This window comes from Poecilia reticulata, linkage group LG8 (genome assembly GCF_000633615.1).
Source record: "Poecilia reticulata strain Guanapo linkage group LG8, Guppy_female_1.0+MT, whole genome shotgun sequence".
NCBI classification, from domain to species: domain Eukaryota; kingdom Metazoa; phylum Chordata; class Actinopteri; order Cyprinodontiformes; family Poeciliidae; genus Poecilia; species Poecilia reticulata.
This window is the reverse complement of record NC_024338.1, coordinates 10,310,051-10,323,462: the sequence shown is the minus strand read 5'-3', so window position 1 is coordinate 10,323,462 and position 13,412 is coordinate 10,310,051. Positions and strand designations below refer to the sequence as shown.

The window sequence follows — 13,412 nt, the reverse complement described above, 5'->3', positions numbered from 1 at the left end:
ACTTGAGTGACTCATACCCTCTCCTTTAGGTGCAACACACGCACGCGCGATGCCACGGCACATCAAGTCAAAGTTAGAGAGCGTGTTTAACCTAATCACACTCAGCCATGCGTGATCCTCAGAGGGGGGGAGTCAGGTCTGTTATGACAGCCGATGCGCTGTGTGACGGCCGAGGGGGGTTCAGAGAGCGCCGACCAGCAGCCTGCTTCCAGGGAGCGCGCAGACGGACCACTGTCGCTTCACATCCGCGTGACGGACATCCGGGGACGGACGGGAGAAAGGCGACCCGCAGTCAAACCCAACAAGTGACTAATTGTGCGGTTCGTTTCGGTATCGCTGGTCCGGCGGGGGAGACGGGGCACGGAGGGGCAGCGGCGGTTCTGTCGGATCCGATCCGCACCATGCGAAGAAGTCTCAGGGAAGTGCTTTGTGATTCATTGTTTACCTGTGGGGAGGTAACAGTAGTAAGATGGCTGTCTGAATGAGTCTGCGTGAGGCCTCGGCTAATAACGCCACAGGACAGATTCCCACAGTAACAACAACAACAACAACAACAACAACAACAACAAAAAACAGCTGGACTCAAACACGAACGCTGACTCATTTTGATTATTCAGCCTTCCTACAAAAATAATACAGCGGGAAAACAAAGCGGCAGCAGGCGGCGTGGAAACGGAGGAGCAGGAAGGACTTCAGACTAACTCATTTTACCCTCCTTTTTTTTTTTTTTAATCAAAAATGTGTTTTTCACAAAAATTGGACATATCTTATTAATGAACGAACAATGGCCAAAAGAACTACTCTCTCTATCAATATGATACCAATGCTGCGTTTTTGGCCTGTTACCGATATTTACTGATATTATGGATATTATAAATACTTCACCACCCTGTCACACCTTGAAAAAATTACCTACAATGCTAACTAAGCTGCCTTAGCTCCCCACAATCCTGCACTGGATCGCTATCACATGACCAGTGATGTCCAGAAACAAACAGCAACAATGTGGAAATAAGTATCATAATATCCCATTTATAATGTCCCATTTGTATTTGTCGGCYGATACGATATGTTAAAAATTTACTAATATCGGCCGATGTTATCGCGCATCCATACCAACGTTCACACTCCTTGCAATGTTTCACATTTAGTTAGATACCTCTAAATTAAGACCTAAACCTACAAAAACAAGGCTGGGCAAGAAGAGCATTAATCAGGGAAGCCTCCAGAGTTGTCATGGCAACTCTGGACGATGTGCAAATGTTGACAGCTCAGGTGGAAGAATCAGTTGGGATGCATGTGGAGGAACTGTTTCGTTGTTGGCTGTATTGTGCCGTTGGGATATTTTCTTCACAGCAAACGTTTCAGCAGGTCAGACCTGTACGCCGCACTGTTCAGATTTTTTAGGTAAACTTTGAAATGYAGCCACTTACTAACGAACGTTTTTACGCTCTTTATCTCTACAAATACACAACAACTGACTTACCGCTGTGAATTTGGTGAACTGGTTGCTGTGGGAAGCAACCAGTTCTTTCTTCTCTTTTTCTTTTTTCCCCACATGAACTTGAGACAAAGTTCAAAGTCGCAAAAAATTGATTGGCGAACTCCCCCAAAGTCTTAATTCTCACTTTAGAAAGTTAAAGGTTTCTGAAAGCAGTGGTGTATTTACTCCCACAAGTTGGATCCAGTCCTAAAAGGCTTTCACACTTTTACCTGGAACACAGTGAGATGASACTCTGTAGGAAAAGAAGCTAAAGCAGCTGATTAGGTTTTTACCATCAGCCACCATAAAGTGTGTGTATATGTAAAGAAGTAAGTTTATGTATTAAACAGCAGAAATGATCAGACAGTCGATTAACAGCTCAGATCTTTGGGTTTGAACTCCATGAATCTTGAACATTGTCAAGAAACGAAGCACGGCAGTGGCAGCATCATGCTGTGGAGACGAGGAAGCTGATCAGAAATGATGGGAGGTTATATGGAGCAGCTTAAACAAAAAGAGCTAATATGGGCGTCTGGTTATGATGCGAGGAAAATGCACAGTACTCTATTTACTACTCTAAGCCTCTCAACTGAACCCCAGTTTTAAAACTTTAAAAGCTTGTAAATGCAAATTAATCCTTTTAGTCATTGACACACACTTTGTCTGGTGAAATAACTGATTTATAATTTCAATTATAAACAATGCAATTTTTAATCTCAGTGTGTATTTGATCATAGTCGGTATCTTTATTTTTTAACAGATCCAGCGGTTTTGAGAAGACTCCTTAAGCTGCAAGCAATAAACTAATTAGTTTTAACTCAGTTTCAATTTTTTTTCTCCATTTTTAGCTGTATTAATGTTACAACGTTTCTGGAAGTGCAGTGAATGTTTAGGGATTTTACATTGAAAATGGCAGCGTGCTCGATCTGTGTCGCAAATCCAAAAGGAAGAATGAATCCAAACAAATTTTTAAGTTGAAAGTTTAAACATTTTGAATTAAAGAAAACATTTCGTGATAAAATAAAACAAAACAATTAGAGTGGTAGAAATATGAGTTTGTTTTGTTTTCCTCCCTCTCACCTTTGCTGCTCCTGCATCGGCTCCCCCTTCGTCTCCGTCCAGCAGCGTCGGCTCTCCGGGTTCAGCCGTGTGTCAGCCGCTCCATCAGCCGGTGAAACCAGCAGAAGCTGAGCTTCACAGCACACGTGTGTATCTGCGCGAGCCAGACAAGGTGACACGCGTGTGACAAAGTGAAGGCATGAAGCATCGCCGGGCTGCCGTGACAGATATTTCTCATCCACCACCTGCAGGAGCGCAGATATTCCCACCCCGCTGCTTCCTGTCAGTGTCACAGACACACGTTCAGGCATTAACCGCGCCGTCCGTTCAGGGAGATTAGGTAGAGCTCGGTTTTTTTTACCTAATCTCTGTGAATCTATGACGATTTGACATTTCAAGAAGGAGTTTGCGCCGTTTTTGGAAGGCCTCGCATCTCTAAAAACTCTCTTAAAAAGCTCAAAATCCCTCGGGTCGCATTTGGACACCTTAGTTTAAATATTCAACAAACCTGCAGAAAACTGCTAAGATGCTGAAATACTGAGTTCCTCTGAATCAAGGCTTAAAAAAAAAAACACCACTACCTTTTTAGCATTTGACTAGCAGCAAGTTGAACATTAATCAACAATTGACAACATGTCATCTTTATTGCCTCTGTTTGAACATGACGTTTCCATAGCCTAAAGCACGTTGAGCTGCCTTGTTGCTAAAACGTGCCACGCAACTAAATTTGACTTAATCTGGATAAAAAGCTGGTATTTAATTTCTGACATCAGAAATTATGGTCAGGTTTGGGAATCGAACCTGACGTCGAAGGTTCAATTCCCGACCTAGCGACCTTCGCCGCATGTCTTCCCTCTCTCTCGTTACCTACTTTCCTGTCTTAGCACTTTCAAATAAAGGCCACTAGAGCCAAAAAAAGGTTAAAAAGTTGCTAAAAGGTGTCAGAAATCACAAAGAGAGAGAGAGAGAAGAAAAAAGCACAATAATATGCAGGAAGAGAATGAGCCAATCAGACGGAGCGAATGGACCTGCATGGAGAGAACTCCTCTGAGATCAGACTGAGCGTTGACACGGCCATCACAATGCATCATGGTGGGGATCAAACAGAGGCCAGCCATGGCCTCCGCGCATGAGCCGACGCCCCAGGGAGAAAACTGAGGAAGAGGAGGTAGAGAACGCCCTCCACTTAGCCACAAATGTCCAGTCGCAGGCTGTCGTTCTCAAAGTCACTCGCCGTCTCAAAGCGTCGTCGGACAGAGGTGGAGGTGTGGTGAGGAAAACAGGAGAGGACGGGAAAATTGGAGCCAAAATATTTCAAATGAGTGTCTGTGAGTGCACAAAGCATATGCGTGTGACAGATGGAGGCAATAGGGCGGCGATGAGGTGAGAAACAAGATGGGATTCAGAGGGGGGGGAAGAAAGAGACTCCACAGAAATGGCGAAGAGCGGAGGAAAACGAGGCGAGGCGAGGGATCCGACCAGGATTAGGACGTCTGGACTTGTCCCCAATAAAACGCTCCCCGTCCTCGCCTGGTGTGTGCTGCGTTTTGTTTTGTCAGTGTGTCAAATGTCACTGGACAGCTTACATGTGCCGGCCAGCTGCAGACTTAGAGAAATGTCAACCATGGTAAAAGCGCTGACGTACTTAACTACGTGTGTGTGCTATATTAAGCAGCTTGTGTTTGTCGGTGCAGAAGACGCTCAGTGGCAGCGCTCAAGGAATATGGCACCGCGTATACGTACTGCATGTGTGAAATTGTAGCATAATTAGATATCACATTTATCTGCTGTTCATTACATGCTGTCAGCTTGTCAGCAGAATCAGCAAAACTATAGAGAAGCAGCATAAGGTTAGTAAAAAGCAGAAAAGGTCTAAAGTTCTACATTTTGGGTTTAAACTCAGATYTAGATTGTGTCGGTAGAATGAGTCTGAAATCGTCTCCATCATGAACAGGAGCCGTCGTGACACGCTCTTAAAACCGTTAACTATCATTTTAATGGAGTGTCTAAAACTCTRGCTATACAGAGCATCTTGTAACGCTTCATTACCCCTCCCCTGCTTGTTGCTGAGCGGTGTCTCTCAGTCTAAAAGAAGTCTGGGGAAATGGCTGCAAAACTTCTTTTCTTTTTTCACRGATAAATTTGGCTGCTGGGAGATATTTCCTCTCGCAAAGCCAAACGCGACGCAYCAACCGTCAGCAGCTGGCTACCGGAGCAGACAGCCTGACTAATTAACCAGTTTGTACATCTGACTGTGTGCTGCTATGTAGGTCAGGTATAAAATGCTACATTTAGCAAGTGTTTATTGTTGCTTTGTGAGAGATGAGATCATTTTAATAACTAGACRTAATCTGGAAACTTAATCAATAGGTTTTATTAGTTTTGCTGGTAAAGTGAATGTGATTAGATTTTTTTKGGATAGTTTTTGCGATAAGGTTCCATTTGACTGCTTATGAACCGAGTTTATGACATCTTGGTTTTTCTCGTTTTCTACTCTCGTTTGTCTTCCTCTACTAAAAAACTTAAACCAACTACTATTTATTCAAATTAATACTTTAAAATCTAAAGACATTGTACATATCTAACAATCCTAGAAATAACTCATAGCATTTAAACAAAAGTCTGGAATTCAGAAATTATTTAAGTCAAGAGAGTAAACATAGTTTAGGAGGTTTGTGCCTTTTTTGGCGAGCTTTAAAATGTACAATTCTAAAAGTTTATACAGTTATGTAGTTTGTATGTATTTACATGCATATTTAAATATAAATGTGTGTATGTGTAATTATGTATATCTTTCAGTACTGTAGGCTGCTGAGTCTGAATAGGAATTGGCTTTGGCTTCAGCTTATTACCTTTTTTTTTTTTGGTATATTATTGGTCTCTAAAGTAGTGCTTTGTTGTTTTTTTTGTTTTTTTGTGATATTGCAAATTTACCAAAACAAAGTCAATCTGAACCTAAGCAGCATGTTGGACTGCACCAGCGAACGTCTGTGAAGGCTCAGCGGCGTTTGGGTCGCGTGAGCGGAATAAATAATCAATTTGCGGCGTTTGCTTTGGGGATTTCTTTGTAATTGAGTCGAACGACCGCGGGAATCGTCTCGTGAATCGTTTCGGCATCAGAGTTCCCGTCTCGCGGCTCCAGAGCAGGTTCACCTTTTGCTGCTCGTCTGTCTCGTGTGACGGCGGTGAGGCGGCGTGTTGGAGCCGGTCCGACGCTCTCTAACGAAGCTTTTACTGATAATCTAAACTGATTCTGTTGTGTTTGAGCACACACTGGTGTGTGAATTACCAAAAGCTTGAACTAAGACAAACAGGAAGACAAATCTTTTTTTTTTTTTGTCTTTTATTGCACAATGTTGATCTTTAGAAACAGCCAGTGTTTGTTAAAGCCCAGCTCAGGGTGTGTGAGTGTGTTTTATAGCAGACCCTGAGGCGGCGCGCTTCACCCGCTCCATCAGCATCTGAATCACACGCTGAAAATATCAAAAACATGACCTTGGTTTGTACAGGCACGACCCTGCTGTGTCGGACACCTAGTTATTTAGATGCTCCTTTGTTTCAGAAAAAAAAAAGAAAAAAGAAGAGAAAATAAAGAAACTTAATGGTGTTCACATAAAGGGACTAAAGGGCCATTGATTTTTTTTTTTTTTTTTTTACACTCCAATCACTTAACCTTGCTGAGAAACTGTCTGTAGCGCTGAGGAGTCATTGTACTGAGAGCAACTGAACAAAACGTGCTCAGATCTTGATGGTGAAAAGCAAAGACAGCCTTAAACTGCTCCGGCGATGGTCATCGGCGGAGACAAGCGTTCATTCGTTTGAAATTTTAACGGTTTTTCTCATTGATGAAATAWTTCAGCATGCCACTGAGCTGGAGGACTGCCAAGCCTCGGGTTGTTAATTACACCTCTACCGCAGTCACAAAACGTCTTCAAGTGAAAGAACGTGATGCAGATAAATCACACATTTATATTTTATCTGCAGGTTTTCTATGAGATTTAAGTCTCAGGACTTGATGGATCTTCTTAAAATTTTGATTTGGGTCCTGAGAAGCATTTCTGTGTTGATTTAACTCTATGTTTAATGTTTTGTTTGGGTAGAAACCAATAGACTTTGGTTTATATYAAAGTGTTCATGAAGCCATGCAATAGAGCTCCAAGACCTTCTTCCTGWCTCTGATTGGTTGTTTCTGACCGGGAGCGGTGCATTTTCTACGGGTAGCAGTAGCATCTCAATGAGGAAATGCAGGGTTTTGGTTTTTACACAGATTATCTATCTCACGTTGTCACAACATATTGACAGTTTTAACAAATATAAAAATAAAAACATAATTTTYATAAAAGCTACATCAGGTTTAAGGCACAGTAAACAAAATAAATAAGTTCATTTTTACATACATATATTGTATTATTCATCCTCTTCTGTTGTCTGAAAACCCAACATGCAGTGAAATGGTTCTCTCTTGTTGCTAGTGGGAGTCAGTCATGGCCCMTGAGTGAAACTATTAGCTGCTGCAAGCTGAACAAATTGGGATTTGGGTCATTTCCAGATCCAGAGGTTCAGAGGTGAACAGAAGAGATGCAGCAAGTAGCAACGGTCAGTGTGTTTGAAGAAATGTTTGGTCTGTTTCTTTTTTTTTGGTTTGGCATACTCCTGTCAGATTGTTTATGTTTAGCTTGAACAGTTTTTTTTTTTTTTTTGACATCCCATGTAGAACCGTGGCTCCATTTCGTCTGGCTGCAAGTTTAAAGTTGTTCTTCAAATAGATTTTCTTCCACCAGTTCCACGTAGCTCCATCCGTCTTGCTATCCGATTGGCTTACCTGAAATACTGCATACCCGCAGCATAATACTGCCACCACCACGTCTCAAGTCTCATCTGACCAGAGAACCTTCTTCCAGAGGTTTGCTGTAGCTTGTGGAGACGCAGCAAACTGTTAGCAGTTTATTCTTTTTGCCACTTTTCAGTGAAAGTTGAGATGTATTTTTGTGGAAGAAAAAAAAAAAAAACCTTCAAAAAAATCTAAAAAGTTTTATTTTCCTTCTACTTTACATTTAAGCAGTATTCTTAAATGTAAAGTGCAGTATTCTTCCAATGAAATAGATTCTAAGTGGAACATGACAAAATATGAACATTTCTAGCATTTCTATATTATAAATACATCAAACCCTCAATGCTGACGGTGTGCGGTACTGCATGTTTAGGTACAGATTCAGTACCATGTAAACACACGATCCACATCACCGATACCGATACTGACATTGATACAATACTTTTTATATAAGTTTGATATATAATCAAACTTCCGACATTTACATGTTTTTGTTCAAATCTAGGACAGAATTTGGACAAAGTTTAWAGATGTCTGTAAACTATTTTATTAACAGATTAAAATGATATCTGTGCGTTTTTCCTAAACAAAAATGAAAAAAATRATAATAATAATTTGAGAGCAAATCAAAACAATTTTTTTGAGGAAGAGAAACTGTAAAAGAATTCAAAAATAAAAGAGAATTTCATGAGACTGAGGTGTCAATCACGCTGATGGTTATATTTGCACCGCGAAATCCAAAWATATGACAGCAGTCCTTTCAAACACAGAAGCACTTGGAGATTTCAATAAACGGGGAAGTCGTACAAAAAAAAAAAAAAGGAAATAAAATAAGAGCAAACCGTGTCAGCGGTCTGTAATATTTTTAGTATGGCGGCCTACATTTCACACTACCTAAAAGATGACAGTGCATGGACGGAGGGGATGTGTAATTATTCAGAGCCAGACCTTTACGTGCTCTCATGCCCGCTCTCCTTGCCTATCTCTGTCTTCCTGCCCTCCCTCTCTAAGGGAGACAGACAGGGGATCCAGCTGCAGGAGCATGACAGCTCCACAAATCACTGCCTTGGGGGAGCGAAGAAGGGGGTCGAGACAAATATTKCTGGAGGATGAGAAAGAGGAGGCGGAGGAGGGAGAKGAGATGAGATGAGAAACTGATGGGCAACATGAGCAGATTAGTAAATAACAAGACAGTGTGRAGTGAAAAATAATTAGCGGCATCTCAAAAGCGTTTGGAGGAGAAGAACGACGAAGTGTGCTGTCCAGCTTTTTGAACTGATGGGAGGAGGATTAAATGAGAATAAGAAACCACTTAAAGACATGGAAAAAAAGAGAGAACAGATTGTTTCTCTGCAAGAGAAGACAGCAGCTGGATGCCGTGATGTAGTTTTCTGTTCCTTTGTCACCCTCGTGTCAGCCATTTTTTTCCCCCCTACCAAGCCATCTGCTTCCTCCTCAGTGCAGAGCTCCTCGCCATCTCTTCTTCTCTCCATCGCACCCCACTAAGTCACTGCGTTTCATGTGTTGTTTACTACTTTATATAATCCCCGCCCACCTCCACATCAATCTACACTTTGTTCCTTCCTATCCTTCTGCAGAGCATCCTAGCAGCCAATTAGCAGCAGGCATGCGCCGTCATCGCCCCTCTCCCGCTTCCCCCAGGTGGCCTTAGAAGTGCCGGCCCGTGCTAATCGGACGTTGGTCGAAACATTCAAACACGGAGAAGGGCGGGAGGTGGTGGTGCAGGTTGGGACTATACAGGGGCATTTGAAGGTCAGCGCGCCCTCATGCACCTGGAGTCGCGGAGTTGCGCACGGTCTGCTGGATGGTGTGTGTGGCGCAGCATCAATCACTGTTAGACATGGTGGGTGGGCACAGCAACAAGAGATCCGTGCTTTACGAAGCACGGAGAGGAGTCAAACTAAGGAGATGAAGGAAGACAGGGTTGGGAGCAGCTGCATGAATGTCAAAGGCTGTGAGAGGGAGTGTACAGTGCACAAGTACGCGCGGCCCTTCTTCACCTTATCGTCAAGTTACGACTACAGACGTCAATATTTGTTTATTAGGACGCAATCTGACGGACTCAAGGGAGTGTGAGTGAAGAAAAATGACGCGTGGTTTTCAAGATTCACACATCTAGAAACCAGGGCTGCACCGATTGCAGTTTTCTGCCTGATCGCCGATTACCGATATTTTAAAAAGCCTAACTTACCGACTCCAGTTTTGACCGATGCCAGTTTTTTTGTCTGAAATGTTGCTCAAAATATTAAGAAAGTGGCTGAATTGGCAACAATAGGATGACTATTGTTAACTGTAGATGTGCAGACATGAGCTGGTCGGCCGGTTTGTCAGTCAAACCTCTCACAGGAGAAAAGAAAAGCACAGTGGTTGATCTTTAGACCTTTGCCGAGGTTGAAAACATCCATGGATAAAATCGGCTTCACTTGTAAAAATCGTCCGATCACTGATCTCTAAAAATGAACACAATCGGCACCAATAAATCAACTGGCTGATAAATCGGTGCACCCCTACTAGAAACTGATATTTCTGCAAAAATAACTCAAGCTCGGTCATGCTAGCTGTTTGGACTTTAACTGGGCCATTCTAGAAGGTTAATGTTCTTATCTTAGTTTTCTTCCATCTCTCCATCAACTCTCTGCAGTTTTGCTGTCCCTGTCGAAGGAAAGGTGAAACGGATTGAGGCCTCTCTTTCACTTATGCATGAAGAACGCATACATTGTTGGAAAACAAAAAATCTTCAGACCAGCAAAATACTGGGTTTACGATTCAGCTTTGCATGTGACAAAAGGCTGCGAGTTTCACAAATTGGTCACACAAAACAAAGCGAGGCTCTTTTGACTCGCTGGCCGTCTATCCCGACAAAGAGATGAAGAGTCGAGTTAATTCAAGAACTTTATTAACCATTTAAACATTTCAAGCGTCGTTTTTGGCTCAACTTGCCAATCACCACAGCCGTTTTCATTTTGAACTACAGCCGCAGTATTATGAGATACTCCAGGCTTCTAATGACTCATGTTTTGCATACAGTACGTGAATGACCTAAAAGCCTCGTCTGTGGAAGATTTATTATTTTTAAAAAGCTCTTCTTGTGACTTAGCAGTCAGAAACAAGGAACACGTCACAGCCCATTTTTACCCCTCGTGGCGCCGACGTTCCCGAGAGGCTTCAAACCGCGCCCTCCCCTCAACCACAGCCACACAGTTAATATTCTTGATCAGTTGCCCCTTGCCAAGTGTTGTAATGGGAGCCATTTAGTGAAGGACAATGCTGGCTGCAGAGGTTTTATGATGCTACATGAAGTCAGCAAGCTGAGTGATTCCATTGCCGTCGCCTGGAGAATACGGATGAGGTCATTCCCACACAGACACAAGGCCGTACCTCTGCACTAAGAAAACTTAAGCAATGGCCTTGGACGCCCTAGCATAAGCGGTGATGTATGTAGAAGAGCCAAAAACACACACACGCGCACACACACACACACGCACACACCTAGAGATGCTAGCGCAGCAGCGTTGCATGACATGTAACCAATGAAATGAAGTGACAGCTCTGCTGCAAAAAGCACCAACACTACGTAAGGAGGAGCAGCACAAGCACTTGATGCTTATGCATTTGCTAGCAGCCCTTATATAATAACAGGTTTATGTAACTGTGTTTAATGCTAATGTTCTCCTACAGAGAAACTCCTAATGACATTGTTCCTGTAATCCTGCTCCCACCTGATCCATTCGGCTCCTGCTGGATTTGGGACCGGCTACGAATGATCCCATCTTACGATGGTTTCTCCGATTCAGTGCCTTTTTTCAGTCTCACATGTAATGCCTTAAAAACGAAGCCGGTGTAATATTTTAAGAGTGCAGCTTTAATCTTGTTCTCGGCTTCATTCGGTGTGAGTGTGACTATGCGGCTGCAGTGTCGGTTCCAGTTGCTGGAGCGTGTTTAATTTGCCGTGACCGTCCTCTTGAATGTAGATTTTTATTTGCTTAGCAGGTTTTGTTAGTTAAGCAAAACCACGGACGAGGCGCGGGAAAATAGATCCAGAGAGTTTTCGTCTCTTGCTTTTGATTAGAGAAATAGTTGTGACAGAATTTCGAGCCGACACCGAGAGGACCTTCTTTCTCAGATGTGCTGTGTCCTACAAACGTTAAAATTGACTTGTTGAACTGAACTCTGGTGCAGTTTGAATGCATATGTGAATGCAAAGTGCACCAGAGACCACTCCAAAATACACCCAAAACAAACGCCCAAACCTAACAAACACAAATTATACCTTAAAATACATTTAGACGCACTGTAGAAACCATATTATCAATACCAAAAAAGCTAACATCGAAAGTCTCCCTTGTCTCTACTCACACGGGAACAGCCAATCAGCATCAAGGACTTTGCAAAAGTAACATGCGAAGTATCACTATGTTTTGGTTTCAGCTTCCAAAACTGCCTATTCTTCAGAAAAAAAATTCAAAATGCTGTATGGAAAACATCCAGTATGCAGGTTAGAATATTCTACGCTGATTAAGTGATTTAAAACACAATTCTATTTATGTTATTTTTCCACAAAATGCTGCCTAAACCTTGTATCGTCTCAAAATTAGAACTATGTTGTTCAATGACCTGGATGTACCGTTCACACTCTGCTGTAGAGACAGGGTCCATTTAAGAGGTCGGCTCCAGTCGTTATCTGTTAGTAATGTATCATCAGGTGTCACACTGTGTGTGTGTTTTTAGATATGTCTAAAACCAACAAAAAAAAATGTCTGGTTATTAGTTCCTGGACAGGTCGGCGTGTATTTTTCTGTCCCCTCAGCGACTCATGCTCACTATAAATGAAGCATCCATTTGTGTGATGAGTGTATCTGTGTGCAAATGTATTTAGCAAAGCTTTGTTTTTTTCCATTTGGAGGGAAGTATTACAAATAGATAACTGGGCTCATTGTAAACATAACCCCACACGTGGAACTACTGCTGTCGTTATTCATCGCACATCAAATTAGACCAACCAGAGGATTACTCTTGTGTAATAATGTCCTTGAGTATGTACACCACACACACACGCACACACACGCACGCACACGCACACACACACACACACACACACCTACACACACGCATAGCAAATACTTGACTCTGCTTTGTATTGCTTCATATCAAGCTTCAGACTCCCAACTCCTCTCTCCCAAAATCTTTCGCATCAGGCTTAAAACTTACTAGGTCATCACATCTCTTTCCTTCCTTTTCCTCCCTTTGAGTCATCCGAGCTCTTTCTTCTCCTCCATTTCTTCTCTTCCTCTCCCCTCGTTCCTTCTTTATTGCATTGCATCAAAGGTCCTTCCGCTAATATTTCACAGAGGAGCTAATATGCGTAGCCCCTGCCCTTTTCCTTTACTCTGCATGCATACATAAATAATTAAGTTAATGCGCGACGCTCCTCCGTCACACAACCTGGCGAAGCAGGCGTGTGTGTTTTTCTGTCCTTGCCCATGCGAGTATCCCCCCTTTATTTAACCTTCACCTAAGAGCAACACTCAAAAGTTGATTGGCTTCGCAAGCCTTCGCAGATCTCCTTTCATTATTAAAAAATAAAATGAAATTAAAATAAATGCAGGTATAAGATTCATTTCTCTAAAATGACGGATCTCTTCTCATTAAGAATTCGTCACTCCTGCAAACTAATAAACTACTAATGAACCACAAATGAAGCTTCCCTCTCATTAATCAGCCTGCAGATAATTAAATTAGCACTTTTGTTGATCCTTCTAAGGTGCTTAAATCAGTCTGAGATAGTGTTGCTGCGCTGACAGAAACAGTTTTTTTCCCCCTACTCTTCTTAATTGGAGCAACGAAACGGGCCTGAGATCGTGCTTCATGCTAAAAAAGAGCAACAAGACGACTCTGTTTTTATGGGCTACGATCACACTGCAGGTCTTGATGCTCAATTCATTTTTTTCTTTTTGTGTGTGTGTGTGTGTGTGTGTGGGGGTGCGTGTGTGTGTGTGTGTGTGTGTGCGCGTGTGTGTG

At 42.4% G+C, this 13,412-nt stretch overlaps 1 protein-coding gene and 1 long non-coding RNA gene across 4 annotated transcripts in view; one reads left to right on the top strand and one right to left on the bottom strand.

Moving 5' to 3' along the window:
* Positions 1 to 13,412, top strand: part of LOC103468563 (protein shisa-9) — a 92,059-nt gene that overhangs the window by 56,471 nt on the left and 22,176 nt on the right. The gene's annotated exons all lie outside the window — the stretch shown is intronic.
* LOC103468561 (uncharacterized) overlaps positions 1 to 13,412 on the bottom strand; it is a 58,660-nt gene that overhangs the window by 33,789 nt on the left and 11,459 nt on the right. Inside the window, exon 2 of one of the 3 annotated variants that reach the window (XR_534233.2) lies at positions 2,564 to 2,696. The exons of the other annotated variants lie outside the window; for them this stretch is intronic. This is a non-coding gene — a long non-coding RNA (uncharacterized LOC103468561). The remainder of the gene's footprint in view (positions 1 to 2,563; positions 2,697 to 13,412) is intronic. 3 annotated transcript variants of the gene reach the window in all.